Source organism: Oncorhynchus nerka, linkage group LG15, assembly GCF_034236695.1.
Source record: "Oncorhynchus nerka isolate Pitt River linkage group LG15, Oner_Uvic_2.0, whole genome shotgun sequence".
NCBI lineage: Eukaryota > Metazoa > Chordata > Actinopteri > Salmoniformes > Salmonidae > Oncorhynchus > Oncorhynchus nerka.
In genome coordinates this window covers 90321300-90344579 of record NC_088410.1, presented here as the reverse complement: position 1 = coordinate 90344579, position 23280 = coordinate 90321300, and the positions used below count along the sequence as shown (strand labels likewise).

Sequence of the window (23280 nt, the reverse complement as noted above, 5' to 3'; positions counted from 1 at the left end):
CATGCAGCGACCCAAGGAAACGACTCCGAAAAAGAGGGAAACGTAGCGGTCTTCTGGTCAGACTCAGGACAAGGGCACATCGCGCACCACTCCCCAGCATTCTTCTTGCCAATGTCCAGTCTCTTGACAACAAGGTTGATGAAATCCGAGCAAGGGTAGCATTCCAGAGGGACATCAGATACTGCAACGTTCTCTGCTTCACGGAAACATGGCTCACTGGAAAGACGCTATCCGGGGCGGTGCAGCCAACGGGTTTCTCCACGCATCGCGCCGAGAGAAACAAACATCTTTCTGGTAAGAAGAGTGCGGGGGCGTATGCCTCATGACTAACGAGACATGGTGTGATGAAGGAAACATACAGGAACTCAAATCCTTCTGTTCACCTGATTTAGAATTCCTCACAATCAAATGTAGACCGCATTATCTTCCAAGAGAATTCTCTTCGATTATAATCACAGCCGTATATATCCCCCCCAAGCAGACACATCGATGGCTCTGAACAAACTTTATTTAACTCTTTGCAAACTGGAAACCATTTATCCGGAGGCTGCATTCATTGTAGCTGGGGATTTTAACAAAGCTAATCTGAAAACAAGACTCCCTAAATTGTATCAGCATATCGATTGCGCAACCAGGGGTGGTAAAACCTTGGATCATTGTTACTCTAACTTCCGCGACGCATATAAGGCCCTGCCCCGCCCCCCTTTCGGAAAAGCTGACCACGACTCCATTTTGTTGATCCCTGCCTACAGGCAGAAACTTAAACAAGAGGCTCCCACGCTGAGGTCTGTCCAACGCTGGTCAGACCAAGCTGACTCCACACTCCAAGACTGCTTCCATCACGTGGACTGGGACATGTTTCGTATTGCGTCAGATAAAATATTGACGAACACGCTGATTCTGTGTGCGAGTTCATTAGAACGTGCGTTGAAGATGTCGTTCCCATAGCAACGATAAAAACATTCCCTAACCAGAAACCGTGGATTGATGGCAGCATTCGCGTGAAACTGAAAGCGCGAACCACTGCTTTTAATCAGGGCAAGGTGTCTGGCAACATGCCTGAATACAAACAGTGCAGCTATTCCCTCCGCAAGGCTATTAAACAAGCTAAGCGTCAGTACAGAGACAAAGTAGAATCTACATTTCAACGGCTCAGACACAAGAGGCATGTGGCAGGGTCTACAGTCAATCACGGACTACAAGAAGAAACCCAGCCCAGTCACGGACCAGGATGTCTTGCTCCCAGGCAGACTAAATAACTTTTTTGCCCGCTTTGAGGACAATACAGTGCCACTGACACGGCCTGCAACGAAAACATGCGGTCTCTCCTTCACTGCAGCCGAGGTGAGTAAGACATTTAAACGTGTTAACCCTCGCAAGGCTGCAGGCCCAGACGGCATCCCCAGCCGCGCCCTCAGAGCATGCGCAGACCAGCTGGCCGGTGTGTTTACGGACATATTCAATCAATCCCTATACCAGTCTGCTGTTCCCACATGCTTCAAGAGGGCCACCATTGTTCCTGTTCCCAAGAAAGCTAAGGTAACTGAGCTAAACGACTACCGCCCCGTAGCACTCACTTCCGTCATCATGAAGTGCTTTGAGAGACTAGTCAAGTACCATATCACCTCCACCCTACCTGACACCCTAGACCCACTCCAATTTGCTTACCACCCAAATAGGTCCACAGACGATGCAATCTCAACCACACTGCACACTGCCCTAACCCATCTGGACAAGAGGAATACCTATGTGAGAATGCTGTTCATCGACTACAGCTCGGCATTCAACACCATAGTACCCTCCAAGCTCGTCATCAAGCTCGAGACCCTGGGTCTCGACCCCGCCCTGTGCAACTGGGTACTGGACTTCCTGACGGGCCGCCCCCAGGTGGTGAGGGTAGGCAACAACATCTCCTCCCCGCTGATCCTCAACACGGGGGCCCCACAAGGGTGCGTTCTGAGCCCTCTCCTGTACTCCCTGTTCACCCACGACTGCGTGGCCACGCACACCTCCAACTCAATCATCAAGTTTGCGGACGACACAACAGTGGTAGGCTTGATTACCAACAACGACGAGACGGCCTACAGGGAGGAGGTGAGGGCCCTCGGAGTGTGGTGTCAGGAAAATAACCTCACACTCAACGTCAACAAAACTAAGGAGATGATTGTGGACTTCAGGAAACAGCAGAGGGAACACCCCCCTATCCACATCGATGGAACAGTAGTGGAGAGGATAGCAAGTTTTAAGTTCCTCGGCATACACATCACAGACAAACTGAATTGGTCCACTCACACTGACAGCGTTGTGAAGAAGGCGCAGCAGCGCCTCTTCGACCTCAGGAGGCTGAAGAAATTCGGCTTGTCACCAAAAGCACTCACAAACTTCTACAGATGCACAATCGAGAGCATCCTGGCGGGCTGTATCACCGCCTGGTACGGCAACTGCTCCGCCCTCAACCGTAAGGCTCTCCAGAGGGTATTGAGGTCTGCACAACGCATCACCGGGGGCAAACTACCTGCCCTCCAGGACACCTACACCACCCGATGTTACAGGAAGGCCATAAAGATCATCAAGGACATCAACCACCCGAACCACTGCCTGTTCACCCTGCTATCATCCAGAAGGCGAGGTCAGTACAGGTGCATCAAAGCTGGGACCGAGAGACTGAAAAACAGCTTCTATCTCAAGGCCATCAGACTGTTAAACAGCCACCACTAACATTGAGTGGCTGTTGCCAACACACTGTCATTGACACTGACCCAACTCCAGCCACTTTAATAATGGGAATTGATGGGAAATGTTGCAAATATATCACTAGCCACTTTAAACAATGCTACCTTATATAATGTTACTTACCCTACATTATTCATCTCATATGCATACGTATATACTGTACTCTACATCATCGACTGCATCCTTATGTAATACATGTATCACTAGCCACTTTAACTATGCCACTTTGTTTACTTTGTCTACATTCTCATCTCATATGTATATACTGTACTCGATACCATCTACTGTATGCTGCTCTGTACCATCACTCATTCATATATCCTTATGTACATACTCTTTATCCCCTTACACTGTGTATAAGACAGTAGTTTTGGAATTGTTAGTTAGATTACTTGTTGGTTATCACTGCATTGTCGGAACTAGAAGCACAAGCATTTCGCTACACTCGCATTAACATCTGCTAACCATGTGTATGTGACAAATAACATTTGATTGGATTTGATTTGATTTTTAAAAAACATCACAGACAAATCCATAAACATTGAAATGATGCTTGTTGTAATTACAAGCTCCATCTTTTTTCTCAGAGATGTTTGGGAAAAGTCCCATATAAAATCAGTCTAAAATGTGTTTGAATCGAGAACTGCCAGACACAAAGAAAAGTATACAGTATTTTTCCCAGCTGGATTTTGGTCAAATAAATCTAGTTTTGAACCAAACAGGAGTCAAATATTCAATCTTCTGACCTGTTATCAGGCACGTTATCCATTGCGCCACTGGCCGCACAGCCAAGCTGAAGTCAGGTCACACCTAGGCCAGTATACACAGTCATAGTGTCTGTCAGCGACAAGGTTCCTTGGGATTTCTGTTACAGATGCATATCTTAATTTGATCCTCCTGTTGTTACATTAATTTTACTGCAGAGCAAGAAATGCAGCCATGAAGTGTATTCAACGTTTTAAAAGCCTTGTATAATTTGAATCTACATAACATGTCACATTTCCTGTTGCTGAGGGAATATTGTTGTGTTGTGTGAAACTGCTGCCAGTTAAAATGCAGCATCTGTTGTTACACAAGTGCGTACCTAACGACAAGATATTCTTTCCCATACCGGGAGTTGAACCCGGGCCAGCTGGATGAAAACCAGGAATCCTAACCGCTAGACCATATGGGAAGACACATACTTAAAATACACATCACAGACAAATCTTTAAATGTTGACATTATGCCTGTTGGATTTAAAAGCTACATCTTTTTTTCTCAGAGATGTTGGGGAATGTCCAGATGAAATCCGTCTAAAATGTGTTTGAAGTGAGAACAGCCAGAAGCACTGAAAGGTATACAGTATCATTCCCAGCTTGATTTCAGTCAATTAAATAAAGTATTGAGCCAGCCAGGAGTCGAACCTAGAATCTTCTGATCCGTAGTCAGACACGTTATCCATTGCGCCACTGGCCCACGTCTAAGCTGAAGTCAGGTCACAGCTAGACCAGTGTACACAGTCATAGCGTCTGTCAACAACAAGGTTCCTTGGTTTTCTGTTTCAGATGCATATCTTAATTTGATCCTCCTGTTGTTGCATGAATTTTACTGCAGAGCAAGAAATGCAGCCATGAAGTGTATTCAACGTTTAAAAAGCCTTGTATAATTTGAATCTACATAACATGTCACATTTCCTGTGGGAATATTGTTGTGTTGTGTGAAACTGCTGCATCTGTTGTTACACAAGTGCGTACCTAACGACAAGATATTCTTTCCCATACCGGGAGTTGAACCTGGGTGAAAACCAGGAATCCTAACCGCTAGATCATATGGGAAGACACATACTTAAAATACACATCACAGACAAATCTTTAAATGTTGACATTATGCCTGTTGGATTTAAAAGCTACATCTTTTTTCTCAGAGATGTTGGGGAATGTCCAGATGAAATCGGTCTAAAATGTGTTTGAAGTGAGAACAGCCAGAACACAATGAAAGGTATACAGTATCATTCCCAGCTTGATTTCAGTCAATTAAATAATAGTTTTGAGCCAGCCAGGAGTCAACCTAGAATCTTCTGACCTGTTAGTCAGACACGTTATCCATTGCGCCACTGGCCCCACAGCTAAGCTGAAGTCAGGTCACAGCTAGACCAGTATACACAGTCATAGTGTCTGTCAGCAACAAGGTTCCTTGGTTTTCTGTTTCAGATGCATATCTTAATTTGATCCTCCTGTTGTTGCATGAATTTTACTGCAGAGCAAGAAATGCAGCCATGAAGTGTATTCAACGTTTAAAAAGCCTTGTATAATTTGAATCTACATAACATGTCACATTTCCTGTTGCTGAGGGAATATTGTTGTGTTGTGTGAAACTGCTGCATCTGTTGTTACACAAGTGCGTACCTAACGACAAGATATTCTTTCCCATACCGGGAGTTGAACCCGGGCCACCTGGGTGAAAACCAGGAATCCTAACCGCTAGACCATATGGGAAGACACATACTTAAAATACACATCACAGACAAATCTTTAAATGTTGACATTATGCCTGTTGGATTTAAAAGCTACATCTTTTTTCTCAGAGATGTTGGGGAATGTCCAGATGAAATCCGTCTAAAATGTGTTTGAAGTTGAGAACAGCCAGAAGCACTGAAAGGTATACAGTATCATTCCCAGCTTGATTTCAGTCAATTAAATAATGTATTGAGCCAGCCAGGAGTCGAACCTAGAATCTTCTGATCCGTAGTCAGACACGTTATCCATTGCAACCACTGGCCTCACGTCTAAGCTGAAGTCAGGTCACAGCTAGACCAGTGTACACAGTCATAGCGTCTGTCAACAACAAGGTTCCTTGGTTTTCTGTTTCAGATGCATATCTTAATTTGATCCTCCTGTTGTTGCATGAATTTTACTGCAGAGCAAGAAATGCAGCCATGAAGTGTATTCAACGTTTAAAAAGCTTTGTATAATTTGAATCTACATAACATGTCACATTTCCTGTTGCTGAGGGAATATTGTTGTGTTGTGTAAAACTTCTGCATCTGTTGTTACACAAGTGCGTACCTAACGACAAGATATTCTTTCCCATACCGGGAGTTGAACCCGGGCCACCTGGGTGAAAACCAGGAATCCTAACCGCTAGACCATATGGGAAGACACATACTTAAAATACACATCACAGACAAATCTTTAAATGTTGACATTATGCCTGTTGGATTTAAAAGCTACATCTTTTTTCTCAGAGATGTTGGGGAATGTCCAGATGAAATCCGTCTAAAATGTGTTTGAAGTGAGAACAGCCAGAAGCACTGAAAGGTATACAGTATCATTCCCAGCTTGATTTCAGTCAATTAAATAATGTATTGAGCCAGCCAGGAGTCGAACCTAGAATCTTCTGATCCGTAGTCAGACACGTTATCCATTGCGCCACTGGCCCCACGTCTAAGCTGAAGTCAGGTCACAGCTAGACCAGTGTACACAGTCATAGCGTCTGTCAACAACAAGGTTCCTTGGTTTTCTGTTTCAGATGCATATCTTAATTTGATCCTCCTGTTGTTGCATGAATTTTACTGCAGAGCAAGAAATGCAGCCATGAAGTGTATTCAACGTTTAAAAAGCCTTGTATAATGTGAATCTACATCACATGTCACATTTCCTGTTGCATAGGGAATATTGTTGTGTGAAAGCGCTGCATGTGTTGTTACACAAGTGCGTACCTAACGACAAGATATTCTTTCACATACCGGGAGTTTGCCACCTGGGTGAAAACCAGGAATCCTAACCGCTAGACCATATGGGAAGACACATACTTAAAATACACATCACAGACAAATCTTTAAATGTTGACATTATGCCTGTTGGATTTAAAAGCTACATCTTTTTTTCTCAGAGATGTTGGGGAATGTCCAGATGAAATCCGTCTAAAATGTGTTTGAAGTGAGAACAGCCAGAAGCACTGAAAGGTATACAGTATCATTCCCAGCTTGATTTCAGTCAATTAAATAATGTATTGAGCCAGCCAGGAGTCGAACCTAGAATCTTCTGATCCGTAGTCAGACACGTTATCCATTGCGCCACTGGCCCCACGTCTAAGCTGAAGTCAGGTCACAGCTAGACCAGTGTACACAGTCATAGCGTCTGTCAAGAACAAGGTTCCTTGGTTTTCTGTTTCAGATGCATATCTTAATTTGATCCTCCTGTTGTTGCATGAATTTTACTGCAGAGCAAGAAATGCAGCCATGAAGTGTATTCAACGTTTAAAAAGCTTTGTATAATTTGAATCTACATAACATGTCACATTTCCTGTTGCTGAGGGAATATTGTTGTGTTGTGTAAAACTGCTGCATCATCTGTTACACAAGTGCGTACCTAACGACAAGATATTCTTTCCCATACCGGGAGTTGAACCCATGGGCCACCTGGGTGAAAACCAGGAATCCTAACCGCTAGACCATATGGGAAGACACATACTTAAAATACACATCACAGACAAATCTTTAAATGTTGACATTATGCCTGTTGGATTTAAAAGCTACATCTTTTTTCTCAGAGATGTTGGGGAATGTCCAGATGAAATCCGTCTAAAATGTGTTTGAAGTGAGAACAGCCAGAAGCACTGAAAGGTATACAGTATCATTCCCAGCTTGATTTCAGTCAATTAAATAATGTATTGAGCCAGCCAGGAGTCGAACCTAGAATCTTCTGATCCGTAGTCAGACACGTTATCCATTGCGCCACTGGCCCCACATCTAAGCTGAAGTCAGGTCACAGCTAGACCAGTGTACACAGTCATAGCGTCTGTCAAAACAAGGTTCCTTGGTTTTCTGTTTCAGATGCATATCTTAATTTGATCCTCCTGTTGTTGCATGAATTTTACTGCAGAGCAAGAAATGCAGCCATGAAGTGTATTCAACGTTAAAAAGCTTTGTATAATTTGAATCTACATAACATGTCACATTTCCTGTTGCTGAGGGAATATTGTTGTGTTGTGTAAAACTCTGCATCTGTTACACAAGTGCGTACCTAACGACAAGATATTCTTTCCCATACCGGGAGTTGAACGCGGGCCACCTGGGTGAAAACCAGGAATCCTAACCGCTAGACCATATGGGAAGACACATACTTAAAATACACATCACAGACAAATTTTTAAATGTTGACATTATGCCTGTTGGATTTAAAAGCTACATCTTTTTTTCTCAGAGATGTTGGGGAATGTCCAGATGAAATCCGTCTAAAATGTGTTTGAAGTGAGAACAGCCAGAAGCACTGAAAGGTATACAGTATCATTCCCAGCTTGATTTCAGTCAATTAAATAATGTATTGAGCCAGCCAGGAGTCGAACCTAGAATCTTCTGATCCGTAGTCAGACACGTTATCCATTGCGCCACTGGCCCCACGTCTAAGCTGAAGTCAGGTCACAGCTAGACCAGTGTACACAGTCATAGCGTCTGTCAACAACAAGGTTCCTTGGTTTTCTGTTTCAGATGCATATCTTAATTTGATCCTCCTGTTGTTGCATGAATTTTACTGCAGAGCAAGAAATGCAGCCATGAAGTGTATTCAACGTTTAAAAAGCTTTGTATAATTTGAATCTACATAACATGTCACATTTCCTGTTGCTGAGGGAATATTGTTGTGTTGTGTAAAACTGCTGCATCTGTTACACAAGTGCGTACCTAACGACAAGATATTCTTTCCCATACCGGGAGTTGAACCCATGCCACCTGGGTGAAAACCAGGAATCCTAACCGCTAGACCATATGGGAAGACACATACTTAAAATACACATCACAGACAAATTTTAAATGTTGACATTATGCCTGTTGGATTTAAAAGATACATCTTTTTTCTCAGAGATGTTGGGGAATGTCCAGATGAAATCGGTCTAAAATGTGTTTGAAGTGAGAACAGCCAGAAGCACTGAAAGGTATACAGTATCATTCCCAGCTTGATTTCAGTCAATTAAATAATGTATTGAGCCAGCCAGGAGTCGAACCTAGAATCTTCTGCTCCGTAGTCAGACACGTTATCCATTGCGCCACTGGCCCCACGTCTAAGCTGAAGTCAGGTCACAGCTAGACCAGTGTACACAGTCATAGCGTCTGTCAACAACAAGGTTCCTTGGTTTTCTGTTTCAGATGCATATCTTAATTTGATCCTCCTGTTGTTGCATGAATTTTACTGCAGAGCAAGAAATGCAGCCATGAAGTGTATTCAACGTTTAAAAAGCCTTTGTATAATTTGAATCTACATAACATGTCACATTTCCTGTTGCTGAGGGAATATTGTTGTGTTGTGTGAAACTGCTGCATCTGTTGTTACACAAGTGCGTACCTAACGACAAGATATTCTTTCCCATACCGGGAGTTGAACCCGGGCCACCTGGGTGAAAACCAGGAATCCTAACCGCTAGACCATATGGGAAGACACATACTTAAAATACACATCACAGACAAATCTTTAAATGTTGACATTATGCCTGTTGGATTTAAAAGCTACATCTTTTTTCTCAGAGATGTTGGGGAATGTCCAGATGAAATCCGTCTAAAATGTGTTTGAAGTGAGAACAGCCAGAAGCACTGAAAGGTATACAGTATCATTCCCAGCTTGATTTCAGTCAATTAAATAATGTATTGAGCCAGCCAGGAGTCGAACCTAGAATCTTCTGATCCGTAGTCAGACACGTTATCCATTGCGCCACTGGCCCCACATCTAAGCTGAAGTCAGGTCACAGCTAGACCAGTGTACACAGTCATAGCGTCTGTCAAGAACAAGGTTCCTTGGTTTTCTGTTTCAGATGCATATCTTAATTTGATCCTCCTGTTGTTGCATGAATTTTACTGCAGAGCAAGAAATGCAGCCATGAAGTGTATTCAACGTTTAAAAAGCTTTGTATAATTTGAATCTACATAACATGTCACATTTCCTGTTGCTGAGGGAATATTGTTGTGTTGTGTAAAACTTCTGCTGTTACACAAGTGCGTACCTAACGACAAGATATTCTTTCCCATACCGGGAGTTGAACCCATGCCACCTGGGTGAAAACCAGGAATCCTAACCGCTAGACCATATGGGAAGACACATACTTAAAATACACATCACAGACAAATTTTTAAATGTTGACATTATGCCTGTTGGATTTAAAAGCTACATCTTTTTTTCTCAGAGATGTTGGGGAATGTCCAGATGAAATCGGTCTAAAATGTGTTTGAAGTGAGAACAGCCAGAAGCACTGAAAGGTATACAGTATCATTCCCAGCTTGATTTCAGTCAATTAAATAATGTATTGAGCCAGCCAGGAGTCGAACCTAGAATCTTCTGATCCGTAGTCAGACACGTTATCCATTGCGCCACTGGCCCCACGTCTAAGCTGAAGTCAGGTCACAGCTAGACCAGTGTACACAGTCATAGCGTCTGTCAACAACAAGGTTCCTTGGTTTTCTGTTTCAGATGCATATCTTAATTTGATCCTCCTGTTGTTGCATGAATTTTACTGCAGAGCAAGAAATGCAGCCATGAAGTGTATTCAACGTTTAAAAAGCCTTGTATAATTTGATCTACATAACATGTCACATTTCCTGTTGCTGAGGGAATATTGTTGTGTTGTGTGAAACTGCTGCATCTGTTGTTACACAAGTGCGTACCTAACGACAAGATATTCTTTCCCATACCGGGAGTTGAACCCGGGCGAAAACCAGGAATCCTAACCGCTAGACCATATGGGAAGACACATACTTAAAATACACATCACAGACAAATCTTTAAATGTTGACATTATGCCTGTTGGATTTAAAAGCTACATCTTTTTTCTCAGAGATGTTGGGGAATGTCCAGATGAAATCCGTCTAAAATGTGTTTGAAGTGAGAACAGCCAGAAGCACTGAAAGGTATACAGTATCATTCCCAGCTTGATTTCAGTCAATTAAATAATGTATTGAGCCAGCCAGGAGTCGAACCTAGAATCTTCTGATCCGTAGTCAGACACGTTATCCATTGCGCCACTGGCCCCACATCTAAGCTGAAGTCAGGTCACAGCTAGACCGGTGTACACAGTCATAGCGTCTGTCAAGAACAAGGTTCCTTGGTTTTCTGTTTCAGATGCATATCTTAATTTGATCCTCCTGTTGTTGCATGAATTTTACTGCAGAGCAAGAAATGCAGCCATGAAGTGTATTCAACGTTTAAAAAGCTTTGTATAATTTGAATCTACATAACATGTCACATTTCCTGTTGCTGAGGGAATATTGTTGTGTTGTGTAAAACTGCTGCATCTGTTGTTACACAAGTGCGTACCTAACGACAAGATATTCTTTCCCATACCGGGAGTTGAACCCGGGCCACCTGGGTGAAAACCAGGAATCCTAACCGCTAGACCATATGGGAAGACACATACTTAAAATACACATCACAGACAAATTTTTAAATGTTGACATTATGCCTGTTGGATTTAAAAGCTACATCTTTTTTCTCAGAGATGTTGGGGAATGTCCAGATGAAATCGGTCTAAAATGTGTTTGAAGTGAGAACAGCCAGAAGCACTGAAAGGTATACAGTATCATTCCCAGCTTGATTTCAGTCAATTAAATAATGTATTGAGCCAGCCAGGAGTCGAACCTAGAATCTTCTGATCCGTAGTCAGACACGTTATCCATTGCGCCACTGGCCCCACGTCTAAGCTGAAGTCAGGTCACAGCTAGACCAGTGTACACAGTCATAGCGTCTGTCAACAACAAGGTTCCTTGGTTTTCTGTTTCAGATGCATATCTTAATTTGATCCTCCTGTTGTTGCATGAATTTTACTGCAGAGCAAGAAATGCAGCCATGAAGTGTATTCAACGTTTAAAAAGCTTTGTATAATTTGAATCTACATAACATGTCACATTTCCTGTTGCTGAGGGAATATTGTTGTGTTGTGTGAAACTGCTGCATCTGTTGTTACACAAGTGCGTACCTAACGACAAGATATTCTTTCCCATACCGGGAGTTGAACCCGGGCCACCTGGGTGAAAACCAGGAATCCTAACCGCTAGACCATATGGGAAGACACATACTTAAAATACACATCACAGACAAATCTTTAAATGTTGACATTATGCCTGTTGGATTTAAAAGCTACATCTTTTTTCTCAGAGATGTTGGGGAATGTCCAGATGAAATCCGTCTAAAATGTGTTTGAAGTGAGAACAGCCAGAAGCACTGAAAGGTATACAGTATCATTCCCAGCTTGATTTCAGTCAATTAAATAATGTATTGAGCCAGCCAGGAGTCGAACCTAGAATCTTCTGATCCGTAGTCAGACACGTTATCCATTGCGCCACTGGCCCCACATCTAAGCTGAAGTCAGGTCACAGCTAGACCAGTGTACACAGTCATAGCGTCTGTCAAGAACAAGGTTCCTTGGTTTTCTGTTTCAGATGCATATCTTAATTTGATCCTCCTGTTGTTGCATGAATTTTACTGCAGAGCAAGAAATGCAGCCATGAAGTGTATTCAACGTTTAAAAAGCTTTGTATAATTTGAATCTACATAACATGTCACATTTCCTGTTGCTGAGGGAATATTGTTGTGTTGTGTAAAACTTCTGCTGTTACACAAGTGCGTACCTAACGACAAGATATTCTTTCCCATACCGGGAGTTGAACCCATGCCACCTGGGTGAAAACCAGGAATCCTAACCGCTAGACCATATGGGAAGACACATACTTAAAATACACATCACAGACAAATTTTTAAATGTTGACATTATGCCTGTTGGATTTAAAAGCCACATCTTTTTTTCTCAGAGATGTTGGGGAATGTCCAGATGAAATCGGTCTAAAATGTGTTTGAAGTGAGAACAGCCAGAAGCACTGAAAGGTATACAGTATCATTCCCAGCTTGATTTCAGTCAATTAAATAATGTATTGAGCCAGCCAGGAGTCGAACCTAGAATCTTCTGATCCGTAGTCAGACACGTTATCCATTGCGCCACTGGCCCCACATCTAAGCTGAAGTCAGGTCACAGCTAGACCGGTGTACACAGTCATAGCGTCTGTCAAGAACAAGGTTCCTTGGTTTTCTGTTTCAGATGCATATCTTAATTTGATCCTCCTGTTGTTGCATGAATTTTACTGCAGAGCAAGAAATGCAGCCATGAAGTGTATTCAACGTTTAAAAAGCTTTGTATAATTTGGATCTACATAACATGTCACATTTCCTGTTGCTGAGGGAATATTGTTGTGTTGTGTAAAACTTCTGCTGTTACACAAGTGCGTACCTAACGACAAGATATTCTTTCCCATACCGGGAGTTGAACCCATGCCACCTGGGTGAAAACCAGGAATCCTAACCGCTAGACCATATGGGAAGACACATACTTAAAATACACATCACAGACAAATTTTTAAATGTTGACATTATGCCTGTTGGATTTAAAAGCCACATCTTTTTTTCTCAGAGATGTTGGGGAATGTCCAGATGAAATCGGTCTAAAATGTGTTTGAAGTGAGAACAGCCAGAAGCACTGAAAGGTATACAGTATCATTCCCAGCTTGATTTCAGTCAATTAAATAATGTATTGAGCCAGCCAGGAGTCGAACCTAGAATCTTCTGATCCGTAGTCAGACACGTTATCCATTGCGCCACTGGCCCCACATCTAAGCTGAAGTCAGGTCACAGCTAGACCGGTGTACACAGTCATAGCGTCTGTCAAGAACAAGGTTCCTTGGTTTTCTGTTTCAGATGCATATCTTAATTTGATCCTCCTGTTGTTGCATGAATTTTACTGCAGAGCAAGAAATGCAGCCATGAAGTGTATTCAACGTTTAAAAAGCTTTGTATAATTTGAATCTACATAACATGTCACATTTCCTGTTGCTGAGGGAATATTGTTGTGTTGTGTAAAACTTCTGTTGTTACACAAGTGCGTACCTAACGACAAGATATTCTTTCCCATACCGGGAGTTGAACCCATGCCACCTGGGTGAAAACCAGGAATCCTAACCGCTAGACCATATGGGAAGACACATACTTAAAATACACATCACAGACAAATTTTTAAATGTTGACATTATGCCTGTTGGATTTAAAAGATACATCTTTTTTCTCAGAGATGTTGGGGAATGTCCAGATGAAATCGGTCTAAAATGTGTTTGAAGTGAGAACAGCCAGAAGCACTGAAAGGTATACAGTATCATTCCCAGCTTGATTTCAGTCAATTAAATAATGTATTGAGCCAGCCAGGAGTCGAACCTAGAATCTTCTGATCCGTAGTCAGACACGTTATCCATTGCGCCACTGGCCCCACATCTAAGCTGAAGTCAGGTCACAGCTAGACCGGTGTACACAGTCATAGCGTCTGTCAAGAACAAGGTTCCTTGGTTTTCTGTTTCAGATGCATATCTTAATTTGATCCTCCTGTTGTTGCATGAATTTTACTGCAGAGCAAGAAATGCAGCCATGAAGTGTATTCAACGTTTAAAAAGCTTTGTATAATTTGAATCTACATAACATGTCACATTTCCTGTTGCTGAGGGAATATTGTTGTGTAAAACTTCTGCTGTTACACAAGTGCGTACCTAACGACAAGATATTCTTTCCCATACCGGGAGTTGAACCCATGCCACCTGGGTGAAAACCAGGAATCCTAACCGCTAGACCATATGGGAAGACACATACTTAAAATACACATCACAGACAAATTTTTAAATGTTGACATTATGCCTGTTGGATTTAAAAGCTACATCTTTTTTTCTCAGAGATGTTGGGGAATGTCCAGATGAAATCGGTCTAAAATGTGTTTGAAGTGAGAACAGCCAGAAGCACTGAAAGGTATACAGTATCATTCCCAGCTTGATTTCAGTCAATTAAATAATGTATTGAGCCAGCCAGGAGTCGAACCTAGAATCTTCTGCTCCGTAGTCAGACACGTTATCCATTGCGCCACTGGCCCCACGTCTAAGCTGAAGTCAGGTCACAGCTAGACCAGTGTACACAGTCATAGCGTCTGTCAACAACAAGGTTCCTTGGTTTTCTGTTTCAGATGCATATCTTAATTTGATCCTCCTGTTGTTGCATGAATTTTACTGCAGAGCAAGAAATGCAGCCATGAAGTGTATTCAACGTTTAAAAAGCCTTGTATAATTTGAATCTACATAACATGTCACATTTCCTGTGGGAATATTGTTGTGTTGTGTGAAACTGCTGCATCTGTTGTTACACAAGTGCGTACCTAACGACAAGATATTCTTTCCCATACCGGGAGTTGAACCCGGGCGAAAACCAGGAATCCTAACCGCTAGACCATATGGGAAGACACATACTTAAAATACACATCACAGACAAATCTTTAAATGTTGACATTATGCCTGTTGGATTTACAAAGCTACATCTTTTTTTCTCAGAGATGTTGGGGAATGTCCAGATGAAATCCGTCTAAAATTGTTTGAAGTGAGAACAGCCAGAAGCACTGAAAGGTATACAGTATCATTCCCAGCTTGATTTCAGTCAATTAAATAATGTATTGAGCCAGCCAGGAGTCGAACCTAGAATCTTCTGATCCGTAGTCAGACACGTTATCCATTGCGCCACTGGCCCCATACCTAAGCTAAAGTCAGGTCACAGCTAGACCAGTGTACACAGTCATAGCGTCTGTCAACAACAAGGTTCCTTGGTTTTCTGTTTCAGATGCATATCTTAATTTGATCCTCCTGTTGTTGCATGAATTTTACTGCAGAGCAAGAAATGCAGCCATGAAGTGTATTCAACGTTTAAAAACCTTGGTATAATTTGAATCTACATAACATGTCACATTTCCTGTTGCTGAGGGAATATTGTTGTGTTGTGTGAAACTGCTGCATCTGTTGTTACACAAGTGCGTACCTAACGACAAGATATTCTTTCCCATACCGGGAGTTGAACCCGGGCCACCTGGGTGAAAACCAGGAATCCTAACCGCTAGACCATATGGGAAGACACATACTTAAAATACACATCACAGACAAATCTTTAAATGTTGACATTATGCCTGTTGGATTTAAAAGCTACATCTTTTTTTCTCAGAGATGTTGGGGAATGTCCAGATGAAATCCGTCTAAAATGTGTTTGAAGTGAGAACAGCCAGAAGCACTGAAAGGTATACAGTATCATTCCCAGCTTGATTTCAGTCAATTAAATAATGTATTGAGCCAGCCAGGAGTCGAACCTAGAATCTTCTGATCCGTAGTCAGACACGTTATCCATTGCGCCACTGGCCCCACATCTAAGCTGAAGTCAGGTCACAGCTAGACCAGTGTACACAGTCATAGCGTCTGTCAAGAACAAGGTTCCTTGGTTTTCTGTTTCAGATGCATATCTTAATTTGATCCTCCTGTTGTTGCATGAATTTTACTGCAGAGCAAGAAATGCAGCCATGAAGTGTATTCAACGTTTAAAAAGCCTTGTATAATTTGAATCTACATAACATGTCACATTTCCTGTTGCTGAGGGAATATTGTTGTGTTGTGTGAAACTGCTGCATCTGTTGTTACACAAGTGCGTACCTAACGACAAGATATTCTTTCCCATACCGGGAGTTGAACCCGGGCGAAAACCAGGAATCCTAACCGCTAGACCATATGGGAAGACACATACTTAAAATACACATCACAGACAAATCTTTAAATGTTGACATTATGCCTGTTGGATTTAAAAGCTACATCTTTTTTTCTCAGAGATGTTGGGGAATGTCCAGATGAAATCCGTCTAAAATTGTTTGAAGTGAGAACAGCCAGAAGCACTGAAAGGTATACAGTATCATTCCCAGCTTGATTTCAGTCAATTAAATAAAGTATTGAGCCAGCCAGGAGTCGAACCTAGAATCTTCTGATCCGTAGTCAGACATGTTATCCATTGCGCCACTGGCCCCACGTCTAAGCTGAAGTCAGGTCACAGCTAGACCAGTGTACACAGTCATAGCGTCTGTCAAGAACAAGGTTCCTTGGTTTTCTGTTTCAGATGCATATCTTAATTTGATCCTCCTGTTGTTGCATGAATTTTACTGCAGAGCAAGAAATGCAGCCATGAAGTGTATTCAACGTTTAAAAAGCTTTGTATAATTTGAATCTACATAACATGTCACATTTCCTGTTGCTGAGGGAATATTGTTGCGTTGTGAGAAACTGCTGCATCTGTTGTTACACAAGTGCGTTCCTAACGACAAGATATTCATTCCCATACCGGGAGTTGAACCATGGCCAACAGGGTGAAAACCAGGAATCCTAACCGCTAGACCATATGGGAAGAAAAATACTCTAAATACACATCACAGACAAATCTTTAAATGTTGACATTATGCCTGTTGGATTTTATAAGCTACATTTTTTTCTCAGAGATCTTGGGGAATGTCCAGATGAAATCCGTCTAAAATGTGTTTGAAGTGAGAACAGCCTGAAAGGTATACAGTATCATTCCCAGCTTGATTTCAGTCAATTAAATAAAGTATTGAGCAAGCCAGGAGTCGAACCTAGAATCTTCTGATCCGTAGTCAGACACGTTATCCATTGCGGCACTGGCCCTACGTCTAAGCTGAAGTCAGGTCACAGCTAGACCAGTGTACACAGTCATAGCGTCTGTCAACAACAAGGTTCCTTGGTTTTCTGTTTTGAGATGCATATCTTAATTTGATCCTCCTGTTCTTGCATGAATTTTACTGCAGAGCAAGAAATGTAGCCATGAAGTGTATTCAACGTTTAAAAAGCCTTGTATAATTTGAATCTAAATAACATGTCACATTTCCTGAGGGAATATAGTTGTGTTGTGTGAAACTGCTGCATCTGTTGTTACACAAGTACGTTCCTAACGACAAGATATTCATTCCCATACCGGGAGTTGAACCCTGGCCACCTGGGTGAAAACCAGGAATCCTAACCGCTAGACCATATGGGAAGACACATATTCAAAATACACATCACAGACAAATCTTTAAATGTTGACATTATGCCTGTTGGATTTAAAAGCTACATTTTTTTTCTCAGAGATCTTGGGGAATGTCCAGATAAAATCCGTCTAAAATGTGTTTGAAGTGAGAACAGCCTGAAAGGTATACAGTATGATTCCCAGCTTGATTTCAGTCAATTAAATAAATTATTGAGCCAGCCAGGAGTCGAACCTAGAATCTTCTGATCCGTAGTCAGACACGTTATCCATTGCGCCACTGGCCCCACGTCTAAGCTGAAGTCAGGTCACAGCTAGACCAGTGTACACAGTCATAGCGTCTGTCAAAAACAAGGTTCCTTGGTTTTCTGTTTCAGATGCATATCTTAATTTGATCCTCCTGTTGTTGCATGAATTTTACTGCAGAGCAAGAAATGCAGCCATGAAGTGTATTCAACGTTTAAAAAGCCTTGTATAATTTGAATCTACATAACATGTCACATTTCCTGTTGCTGAGGGAATATTGTTGTGTTGTGTAAAACTTCTGCTGTTACACAAGTGCGTACCTAACGACAAGATATTCTTTCCCATACCGGGAGTTGAACCCGGGCCACCTGGGTGAAAACCAGGAATCCTAACCGCTAGACCATATGGGAAGACACATACTTAAAATACACATCACAGACACATTTTTAAATGTTGACATTATGCCTGTTGGATTTAAAAGCTACATCTTTTTTTCTCAGAGATGTTGGGGAATGTCCAGATGAAATCGGTCTAAAATGTGTTTGAAGTGAGAACAGCCAGAAGCACTGAAAGGTATACAGTATCATTCCCAGCTTGATTTCAGTCAATTAAATAAAGTATTGAGACAGCCAGGAGTCGAAACTAGAATTTTCTGATCCGTAGTCAGACACGTTATCCATTGCGCCACTGGCCCCACGTCTAAGCTGAAGTCAGGTCACAGCTAGACCAGTGTACACAGTCATAGCGTCTGTCAACAACAAGGTTCCTTGGTTTTCTGTTTCAGATGCATATCTTAATTTGATCCTCCTGTTGTTGCATGAATTTTACTGCAGAGCAAGAAATGCAGCCATGAAGTGTATTCAACGTTTAAAAAGCTTTGTATAATTTGAATCTACATAACATGTCACATTTCCTGTTGCTGAGGGAATATTGTTGTGTTGTGTGAAACTGCTGCATCTGTTGTTACACAAGTGCGTACCTAACGACAAGATATTCTTTCCCATACAGGGAGTTGAACCCGGGCCACCTGGGTGAAAACCAGGAAACCTAACCGCTAGACCATATGGGAAGATACATGCTAAAAATACACATCACAGACAAATCTTTAAATGTTGACATTATGCCTGTTGGATTTAAAAGCTACATCTTTTTTTCTCAGAGATGTTGGGGAATGTCCAGATGAAATCCGTCTAAAATTGTTTGAAGTGAGAACAGCCAGAAGCACTGAAAGGTATACAGTATCATTCCCAGCTTGATTTCAGTCAATTAAATAAAGTATTGAGCCAGCCAGGAGTCGAACCTAGAATTTTCTGATCTGTAGTCAGACACGTTATCCATTGCGCCACTGGCCCCACGTCTAAGCTGAAGTCAGGTCACAGCTAGACCAGTGTACACAGTCATAGCGTCTGTCAACAACAAGGTTCCTTGGTTTTCTGTTTCAGATGCATATCTTAATTTGATCCTCCTGTTGTTGCATGAATATTACTGCAGAGCAAGAAATGCAGCCATGAAGTGTATTCAACGTTTAAAAAGCATTGTATAATTTGAATCTACATAACATGTCACATTTCCTGTTGCTGAGGGAATATTGTTGTGTTGTGTGAAACTGCTGCATCTGTTGTTACACAAGTGCGTACCTAACGACAAGATATTCTTTCCCATACCGGGAGTTGAACACGGGCCACCTGGGTGAAACCCAGGAATCCTAACCGCTAGACCATATGGGAAGACACATACTTAAAATACACATCACAGACACATCTTTAAATGTTGACATTATGCCTGTTGGATTTAAAAGCTACATCTTTTTTCTCAGAGATGTTGGGGAATGTCAAGGTGAAATCCGTCTAAAATGTGTTTGAAGTGAGAACAGCCAGAAGCACTGAAAGGGATACAGTATCATTCCCAGCTTGATTTCAGTCAATTAAAAATGTATTGAGCCAGCCAGGAGTTGAACATAGAATCTACTGATCTGTAGTCAGACATGTTATCCATTGCACCACTGGCCCCACGTCTAAGCTGAAGTCAGGTCACAGCTAGACCAGTGTACACAGTCATAGCGTCTGTCAACAACAAGGTTCCTTGGTTTTCTGTTTCAGATGCATATCTTAATTTGATCCTCCTGTTGTTGCATGAATTTTACTGCAGAGCAAGAAATGCAGCCATGAAGTGTATTCAACGTTTAAAAAGCTTTGTATAATTTGAATCTACATAACATGTCACATTTCCTGTTGCTGAGGGAATATTGTTGTGTTGTGTGAAACTGCTGCATCTGTTGTTACACAAGTGCGTACCCAACGACAAGATACTTTTTCCCATACCGGGAGTTGAACCCGGGCCACCTGGGTGAAAACCAGGAATCCTAACCGCTAGACCATATGGGAAGACACATACTTAAAATACACATCACAGACAAATCTTTAAATGTTGACCTTATGCCTGTTGGATTTAATAGCTACATCTTTTTTCTCAGAGATGTTGGGGAATGTCCAGATGAAATCCGTCTAAAATTGTTTGAAGTGAGAACAGCCAGAAGCACTGAAAGGTATACAGTATCATTCCCTGCTTGATTTCAGTCAATTAAATAAAGTATCGAGCCAGCCAGGAGTTGAACCGGAGAATCTTCTGATCCGTAGTCAGACACGTTATCCATTGCGCCACTGGCCCAACGTCTAAGCTGAAGTCAGGTCACAGCTAGACCAGTGACGTCAAGAAAAAGGTTCCTTGGTTTTCTGTTTCAGATGCATATCTTAATTTGATCCTCCTGTTGTTGCATGAATTTTACTGCAGAGCAAGAAATGCAGCCATGAAGTGTATTCAAAGTTTAAAAACGCTTGTATAATTTGAATCTACATAACATGTCACATTTCCTGTTGCTGATGGAATATTGTTGTGTTGTGTGAAACTGCTGCCAGTTAAAATATGTTGTTACACAAGTGCATGCCAAATTACAAGATGTTCTTTCCCATACCACGTGTTGAAGTCAGGCTTCCTGGGGGAAAACCTGTAATTCTAACCGCTACACCATATGGGAAGACACTCTCAATCAAAAAATTTTACTGACAAATCTATTAAGGACAATAAAAATCTGGTTGAAATTATGCCTGTAGTTTTTAAAAGCTCAATCTTTTTCTCAGAGAGGTTGGGGAAAAGTCCCATATAAAATCTTTGACGCATGCTCTCTCCGACAAGGTGGTGACCTCATGAATCTCTGAGAACCAGAGAGTAACAGTTTGGAAATGTTGTATTAGACTTATGGCTCAGCTGTTTAGGGAGCTTGTATATGAAAAACTCATTTCCAGGGTAGGTATGCCTGAGTATTAGTAAGAGCTGTGGACACTACAAGACACAAGAAACCTTAAGATAAACCACAGAAGACTGTAAAGAAGGAAGAAAGAAAACGTGGATTTGTTAAGTGATACTGATAAGCCCGTGACGACCTTAACCTCGGAAGCAAGACAACGCCTAAAACATAGATAAAGGTGTGAGTATAAATCAGCAATACATCAGGTGCCTAAAAAGTGTTTTCTAAATGTGTATAGAACACAACTGTACTGCAAGATCCAGGGTTGATGTCTAATGAACAATTATGGGGGTATATGTTTGATTACCCATCCTGTAGAGTGAAACTCTATACATTTTTTAAAATTTTACCTTTATTTAACTAGGCAAGTTAAGAACAAATAGGAGTTTGTTCTAGGAGTTAGGAGTGGACTACAGGATTGAAGACTGGCACATGTTTCGCAAGGTGGTGTGTCCTGAACTGAGAGTTAGCTCAAAGGGTTAAAAGGTTTCCTTTTCTGGATTGTGTTAGAATCCTAGCAGCGTCTGCACTCATAACTGTTGTCACAATGACATACCTGTTACTTGGGAAACGTCCTCCTAAATAGAGTGGAAAGTGTTCCTTTTTTGGACAAGAAATATACAGGCAGAGGGTTCAAGAAAATTCACTGCTCCTGGTGAGGCTTCTCATAACCTCGGCATATCGCTGTATATGTACCGTGTGCTAACCGATTGCGCCACAGGCTCCATAGAAAACAGAATGCTGATCACCAATGATTGCACAAAGATGGTTGTACGATATTTGGTCCAACGCCAGCTTGTGATTGAGCATCCTGGTTAGCTTGGTCAGTGGAGCATGAGACTTCTAATCTCAGAGGTGTGGGTTCGAGGGCAATTTTGGGCAAACTTTTTATTCGGCGAAGCATCACCTCACTTTGCAAACTGCCATCCACTTCCTCTAAAGAGTAGGCTTGCCAACCTGCATTGCAGATGTGTCAGGCTCAGCTGGTGCAACATGAGCGCCTGGTATTGAATCCTAGCAGTGCCTGCACTCATAACTGTTATCACAATGACCTACCTATTACTCAAGATCTACTGTTTAGTCGTGTGGTCAGGTGCCACAAAAAGGGACTTTGGAAAATTACTATAGCCCTTATGCACATTCCATGACCGAACATTCGAAGCACACTTCCTACCGTTGTGGTAATTTCCGGTGGCGCAAACTATATAACAAAAGTCTAGTTGTTATCGACAATATAACATTACTACCACTATGTCACAGTTTTTTACTAGGTGCCTTCAGGACTTGCCTCAAATTAATATTAATTATGTACATCGAATTGCTAAATCAGCCTCCGAGACTCTAGCTAGCAAGAACGAAAAGTGGTTCAAGATGTATATAGGAAGCTACATAGACAACTATGAAGGTGAGTCAGTGACAGATATAGCTAGCTACAATCATATTAGCTAGCTAGCTAATTTAACCAGTAACTGTAGTTAGCTAGTTACTTCGTAAAATGATGTAACGTTGACAGAATCTACCTGAGAATGTATGTATTTTCATTAGCTTGCTTAAAAATTATGCTTGCTAGCTTTATTTGCTCGCTGTTATTAATGTCTTCCATTGTACACAGTAACTTTCGCGAAGCGGATCCTGTGTTCTGCCTTTCAACCAGGACAACGGAATGGATCCCAGCCGGTGACCCAAAAAAACGACTCCGTAAAAGAGGGAAACGAGGCGGTCTTCTGGTCAGACTCCGGAGACGGGCACATCGTGCACCACTCCCTAGCATTCTTCTCGCCAATGTCCAGTCTCTTGACAACAAGGTTGATGAAATCCGAGCAAGGGTAGCATTCCAGAGGGACATCAGAGACTGTAACGTTCTTTGCTTCACGGAAACATGGCTCACTGGAGAGACGCTATCGGAGGCGGTGCAGCCAGCGGGTTTCTCCACGCATCGCGCCGACAGAAACAAACATCTTTCTGGTAAGAAGAGGGGCGGGGGCGTATGCCTTATGGCTAACGAGACGTGGTGTGATCACAGAAACATACAGGAACTCAAATCCTTCTGTTCACCTGATTTAGAATTCCTCACAATCAAATGTCGACCACATTATCTACCAAGAGAATTCTCTTCGATTA

General features: G+C 41.9%; 37 non-coding genes across 37 annotated transcripts; all 37 read right to left on the bottom strand.

The window, feature by feature from the left end:
* Window positions 1-3835: 3835 nt before the first annotated feature.
* trnae-uuc (transfer RNA glutamic acid (anticodon UUC)) lies at window positions 3836-3907 on the bottom strand. Its single transcript has one exon. It is a non-coding gene; the product is annotated as a tRNA-Glu (tRNA).
* A 211-nt stretch (window positions 3908-4118) lies between these two features.
* Window positions 4119-4191, bottom strand: trnar-acg (transfer RNA arginine (anticodon ACG)). Its single transcript has one exon. It is a non-coding gene; the product is annotated as a tRNA-Arg (tRNA).
* Window positions 4192-5138: 947 nt separating this feature from the next.
* Window positions 5139-5210, bottom strand: trnae-uuc (transfer RNA glutamic acid (anticodon UUC)). Its single transcript has one exon. It is a non-coding gene; the product is annotated as a tRNA-Glu (tRNA).
* Window positions 5211-5798: 588 nt separating this feature from the next.
* trnae-uuc (transfer RNA glutamic acid (anticodon UUC)) lies at window positions 5799-5870 on the bottom strand. The gene has a single exon. It is a non-coding gene; the product is annotated as a tRNA-Glu (tRNA).
* A 210-nt stretch (window positions 5871-6080) lies between these two features.
* On the bottom strand, window positions 6081-6153 carry trnar-acg (transfer RNA arginine (anticodon ACG)). Its single transcript has one exon. It is a non-coding gene; the product is annotated as a tRNA-Arg (tRNA).
* A 574-nt stretch (window positions 6154-6727) lies between these two features.
* Window positions 6728-6800, bottom strand: trnar-acg (transfer RNA arginine (anticodon ACG)). The gene has a single exon. It is a non-coding gene; the product is annotated as a tRNA-Arg (tRNA).
* Window positions 6801-7103: 303 nt separating this feature from the next.
* On the bottom strand, window positions 7104-7177 carry trnae-uuc (transfer RNA glutamic acid (anticodon UUC)). The gene has a single exon. It is a non-coding gene; the product is annotated as a tRNA-Glu (tRNA).
* Window positions 7178-7387: 210 nt separating this feature from the next.
* On the bottom strand, window positions 7388-7460 carry trnar-acg (transfer RNA arginine (anticodon ACG)). Its single transcript has one exon. It is a non-coding gene; the product is annotated as a tRNA-Arg (tRNA).
* Window positions 7461-7757: 297 nt separating this feature from the next.
* On the bottom strand, window positions 7758-7829 carry trnae-uuc (transfer RNA glutamic acid (anticodon UUC)). Its single transcript has one exon. It is a non-coding gene; the product is annotated as a tRNA-Glu (tRNA).
* Window positions 7830-8040: 211 nt separating this feature from the next.
* On the bottom strand, window positions 8041-8113 carry trnar-acg (transfer RNA arginine (anticodon ACG)). The gene has a single exon. It is a non-coding gene; the product is annotated as a tRNA-Arg (tRNA).
* Window positions 8114-8413: 300 nt separating this feature from the next.
* Window positions 8414-8485, bottom strand: trnae-uuc (transfer RNA glutamic acid (anticodon UUC)). The gene has a single exon. It is a non-coding gene; the product is annotated as a tRNA-Glu (tRNA).
* A 586-nt stretch (window positions 8486-9071) lies between these two features.
* trnae-uuc (transfer RNA glutamic acid (anticodon UUC)) lies at window positions 9072-9143 on the bottom strand. The gene has a single exon. It is a non-coding gene; the product is annotated as a tRNA-Glu (tRNA).
* Window positions 9144-9353: 210 nt separating this feature from the next.
* On the bottom strand, window positions 9354-9426 carry trnar-acg (transfer RNA arginine (anticodon ACG)). Its single transcript has one exon. It is a non-coding gene; the product is annotated as a tRNA-Arg (tRNA).
* Window positions 9427-9723: 297 nt separating this feature from the next.
* On the bottom strand, window positions 9724-9795 carry trnae-uuc (transfer RNA glutamic acid (anticodon UUC)). The gene has a single exon. It is a non-coding gene; the product is annotated as a tRNA-Glu (tRNA).
* Window positions 9796-10006: 211 nt separating this feature from the next.
* On the bottom strand, window positions 10007-10079 carry trnar-acg (transfer RNA arginine (anticodon ACG)). Its single transcript has one exon. It is a non-coding gene; the product is annotated as a tRNA-Arg (tRNA).
* Window positions 10080-10654: 575 nt separating this feature from the next.
* On the bottom strand, window positions 10655-10727 carry trnar-acg (transfer RNA arginine (anticodon ACG)). Its single transcript has one exon. It is a non-coding gene; the product is annotated as a tRNA-Arg (tRNA).
* Window positions 10728-11030: 303 nt separating this feature from the next.
* On the bottom strand, window positions 11031-11102 carry trnae-uuc (transfer RNA glutamic acid (anticodon UUC)). Its single transcript has one exon. It is a non-coding gene; the product is annotated as a tRNA-Glu (tRNA).
* A 210-nt stretch (window positions 11103-11312) lies between these two features.
* On the bottom strand, window positions 11313-11385 carry trnar-acg (transfer RNA arginine (anticodon ACG)). The gene has a single exon. It is a non-coding gene; the product is annotated as a tRNA-Arg (tRNA).
* Window positions 11386-11688: 303 nt separating this feature from the next.
* On the bottom strand, window positions 11689-11760 carry trnae-uuc (transfer RNA glutamic acid (anticodon UUC)). The gene has a single exon. It is a non-coding gene; the product is annotated as a tRNA-Glu (tRNA).
* A 210-nt stretch (window positions 11761-11970) lies between these two features.
* On the bottom strand, window positions 11971-12043 carry trnar-acg (transfer RNA arginine (anticodon ACG)). Its single transcript has one exon. It is a non-coding gene; the product is annotated as a tRNA-Arg (tRNA).
* A 297-nt stretch (window positions 12044-12340) lies between these two features.
* On the bottom strand, window positions 12341-12412 carry trnae-uuc (transfer RNA glutamic acid (anticodon UUC)). The gene has a single exon. It is a non-coding gene; the product is annotated as a tRNA-Glu (tRNA).
* Window positions 12413-12623: 211 nt separating this feature from the next.
* Window positions 12624-12696, bottom strand: trnar-acg (transfer RNA arginine (anticodon ACG)). The gene has a single exon. It is a non-coding gene; the product is annotated as a tRNA-Arg (tRNA).
* A 297-nt stretch (window positions 12697-12993) lies between these two features.
* Window positions 12994-13065, bottom strand: trnae-uuc (transfer RNA glutamic acid (anticodon UUC)). Its single transcript has one exon. It is a non-coding gene; the product is annotated as a tRNA-Glu (tRNA).
* A 211-nt stretch (window positions 13066-13276) lies between these two features.
* trnar-acg (transfer RNA arginine (anticodon ACG)) lies at window positions 13277-13349 on the bottom strand. The gene has a single exon. It is a non-coding gene; the product is annotated as a tRNA-Arg (tRNA).
* A 297-nt stretch (window positions 13350-13646) lies between these two features.
* trnae-uuc (transfer RNA glutamic acid (anticodon UUC)) lies at window positions 13647-13718 on the bottom strand. The gene has a single exon. It is a non-coding gene; the product is annotated as a tRNA-Glu (tRNA).
* Window positions 13719-13928: 210 nt separating this feature from the next.
* Window positions 13929-14001, bottom strand: trnar-acg (transfer RNA arginine (anticodon ACG)). The gene has a single exon. It is a non-coding gene; the product is annotated as a tRNA-Arg (tRNA).
* Window positions 14002-14293: 292 nt separating this feature from the next.
* trnae-uuc (transfer RNA glutamic acid (anticodon UUC)) lies at window positions 14294-14365 on the bottom strand. The gene has a single exon. It is a non-coding gene; the product is annotated as a tRNA-Glu (tRNA).
* Window positions 14366-15220: 855 nt separating this feature from the next.
* On the bottom strand, window positions 15221-15293 carry trnar-acg (transfer RNA arginine (anticodon ACG)). Its single transcript has one exon. It is a non-coding gene; the product is annotated as a tRNA-Arg (tRNA).
* Window positions 15294-15596: 303 nt separating this feature from the next.
* trnae-uuc (transfer RNA glutamic acid (anticodon UUC)) lies at window positions 15597-15668 on the bottom strand. The gene has a single exon. It is a non-coding gene; the product is annotated as a tRNA-Glu (tRNA).
* Window positions 15669-15879: 211 nt separating this feature from the next.
* Window positions 15880-15952, bottom strand: trnar-acg (transfer RNA arginine (anticodon ACG)). The gene has a single exon. It is a non-coding gene; the product is annotated as a tRNA-Arg (tRNA).
* Window positions 15953-16528: 576 nt separating this feature from the next.
* Window positions 16529-16601, bottom strand: trnar-acg (transfer RNA arginine (anticodon ACG)). Its single transcript has one exon. It is a non-coding gene; the product is annotated as a tRNA-Arg (tRNA).
* A 948-nt stretch (window positions 16602-17549) lies between these two features.
* On the bottom strand, window positions 17550-17621 carry trnae-uuc (transfer RNA glutamic acid (anticodon UUC)). Its single transcript has one exon. It is a non-coding gene; the product is annotated as a tRNA-Glu (tRNA).
* A 202-nt stretch (window positions 17622-17823) lies between these two features.
* Window positions 17824-17896, bottom strand: trnar-acg (transfer RNA arginine (anticodon ACG)). Its single transcript has one exon. It is a non-coding gene; the product is annotated as a tRNA-Arg (tRNA).
* A 297-nt stretch (window positions 17897-18193) lies between these two features.
* On the bottom strand, window positions 18194-18265 carry trnae-uuc (transfer RNA glutamic acid (anticodon UUC)). Its single transcript has one exon. It is a non-coding gene; the product is annotated as a tRNA-Glu (tRNA).
* An 869-nt stretch (window positions 18266-19134) lies between these two features.
* Window positions 19135-19207, bottom strand: trnac-aca (transfer RNA cysteine (anticodon ACA)). Its single transcript has one exon. It is a non-coding gene; the product is annotated as a tRNA-Cys (tRNA).
* Window positions 19208-19510: 303 nt separating this feature from the next.
* On the bottom strand, window positions 19511-19582 carry trnae-uuc (transfer RNA glutamic acid (anticodon UUC)). Its single transcript has one exon. It is a non-coding gene; the product is annotated as a tRNA-Glu (tRNA).
* Window positions 19583-20167: 585 nt separating this feature from the next.
* trnae-uuc (transfer RNA glutamic acid (anticodon UUC)) lies at window positions 20168-20239 on the bottom strand. Its single transcript has one exon. It is a non-coding gene; the product is annotated as a tRNA-Glu (tRNA).
* Between the last annotated feature and the right edge of the window lie 3041 nt (window positions 20240-23280).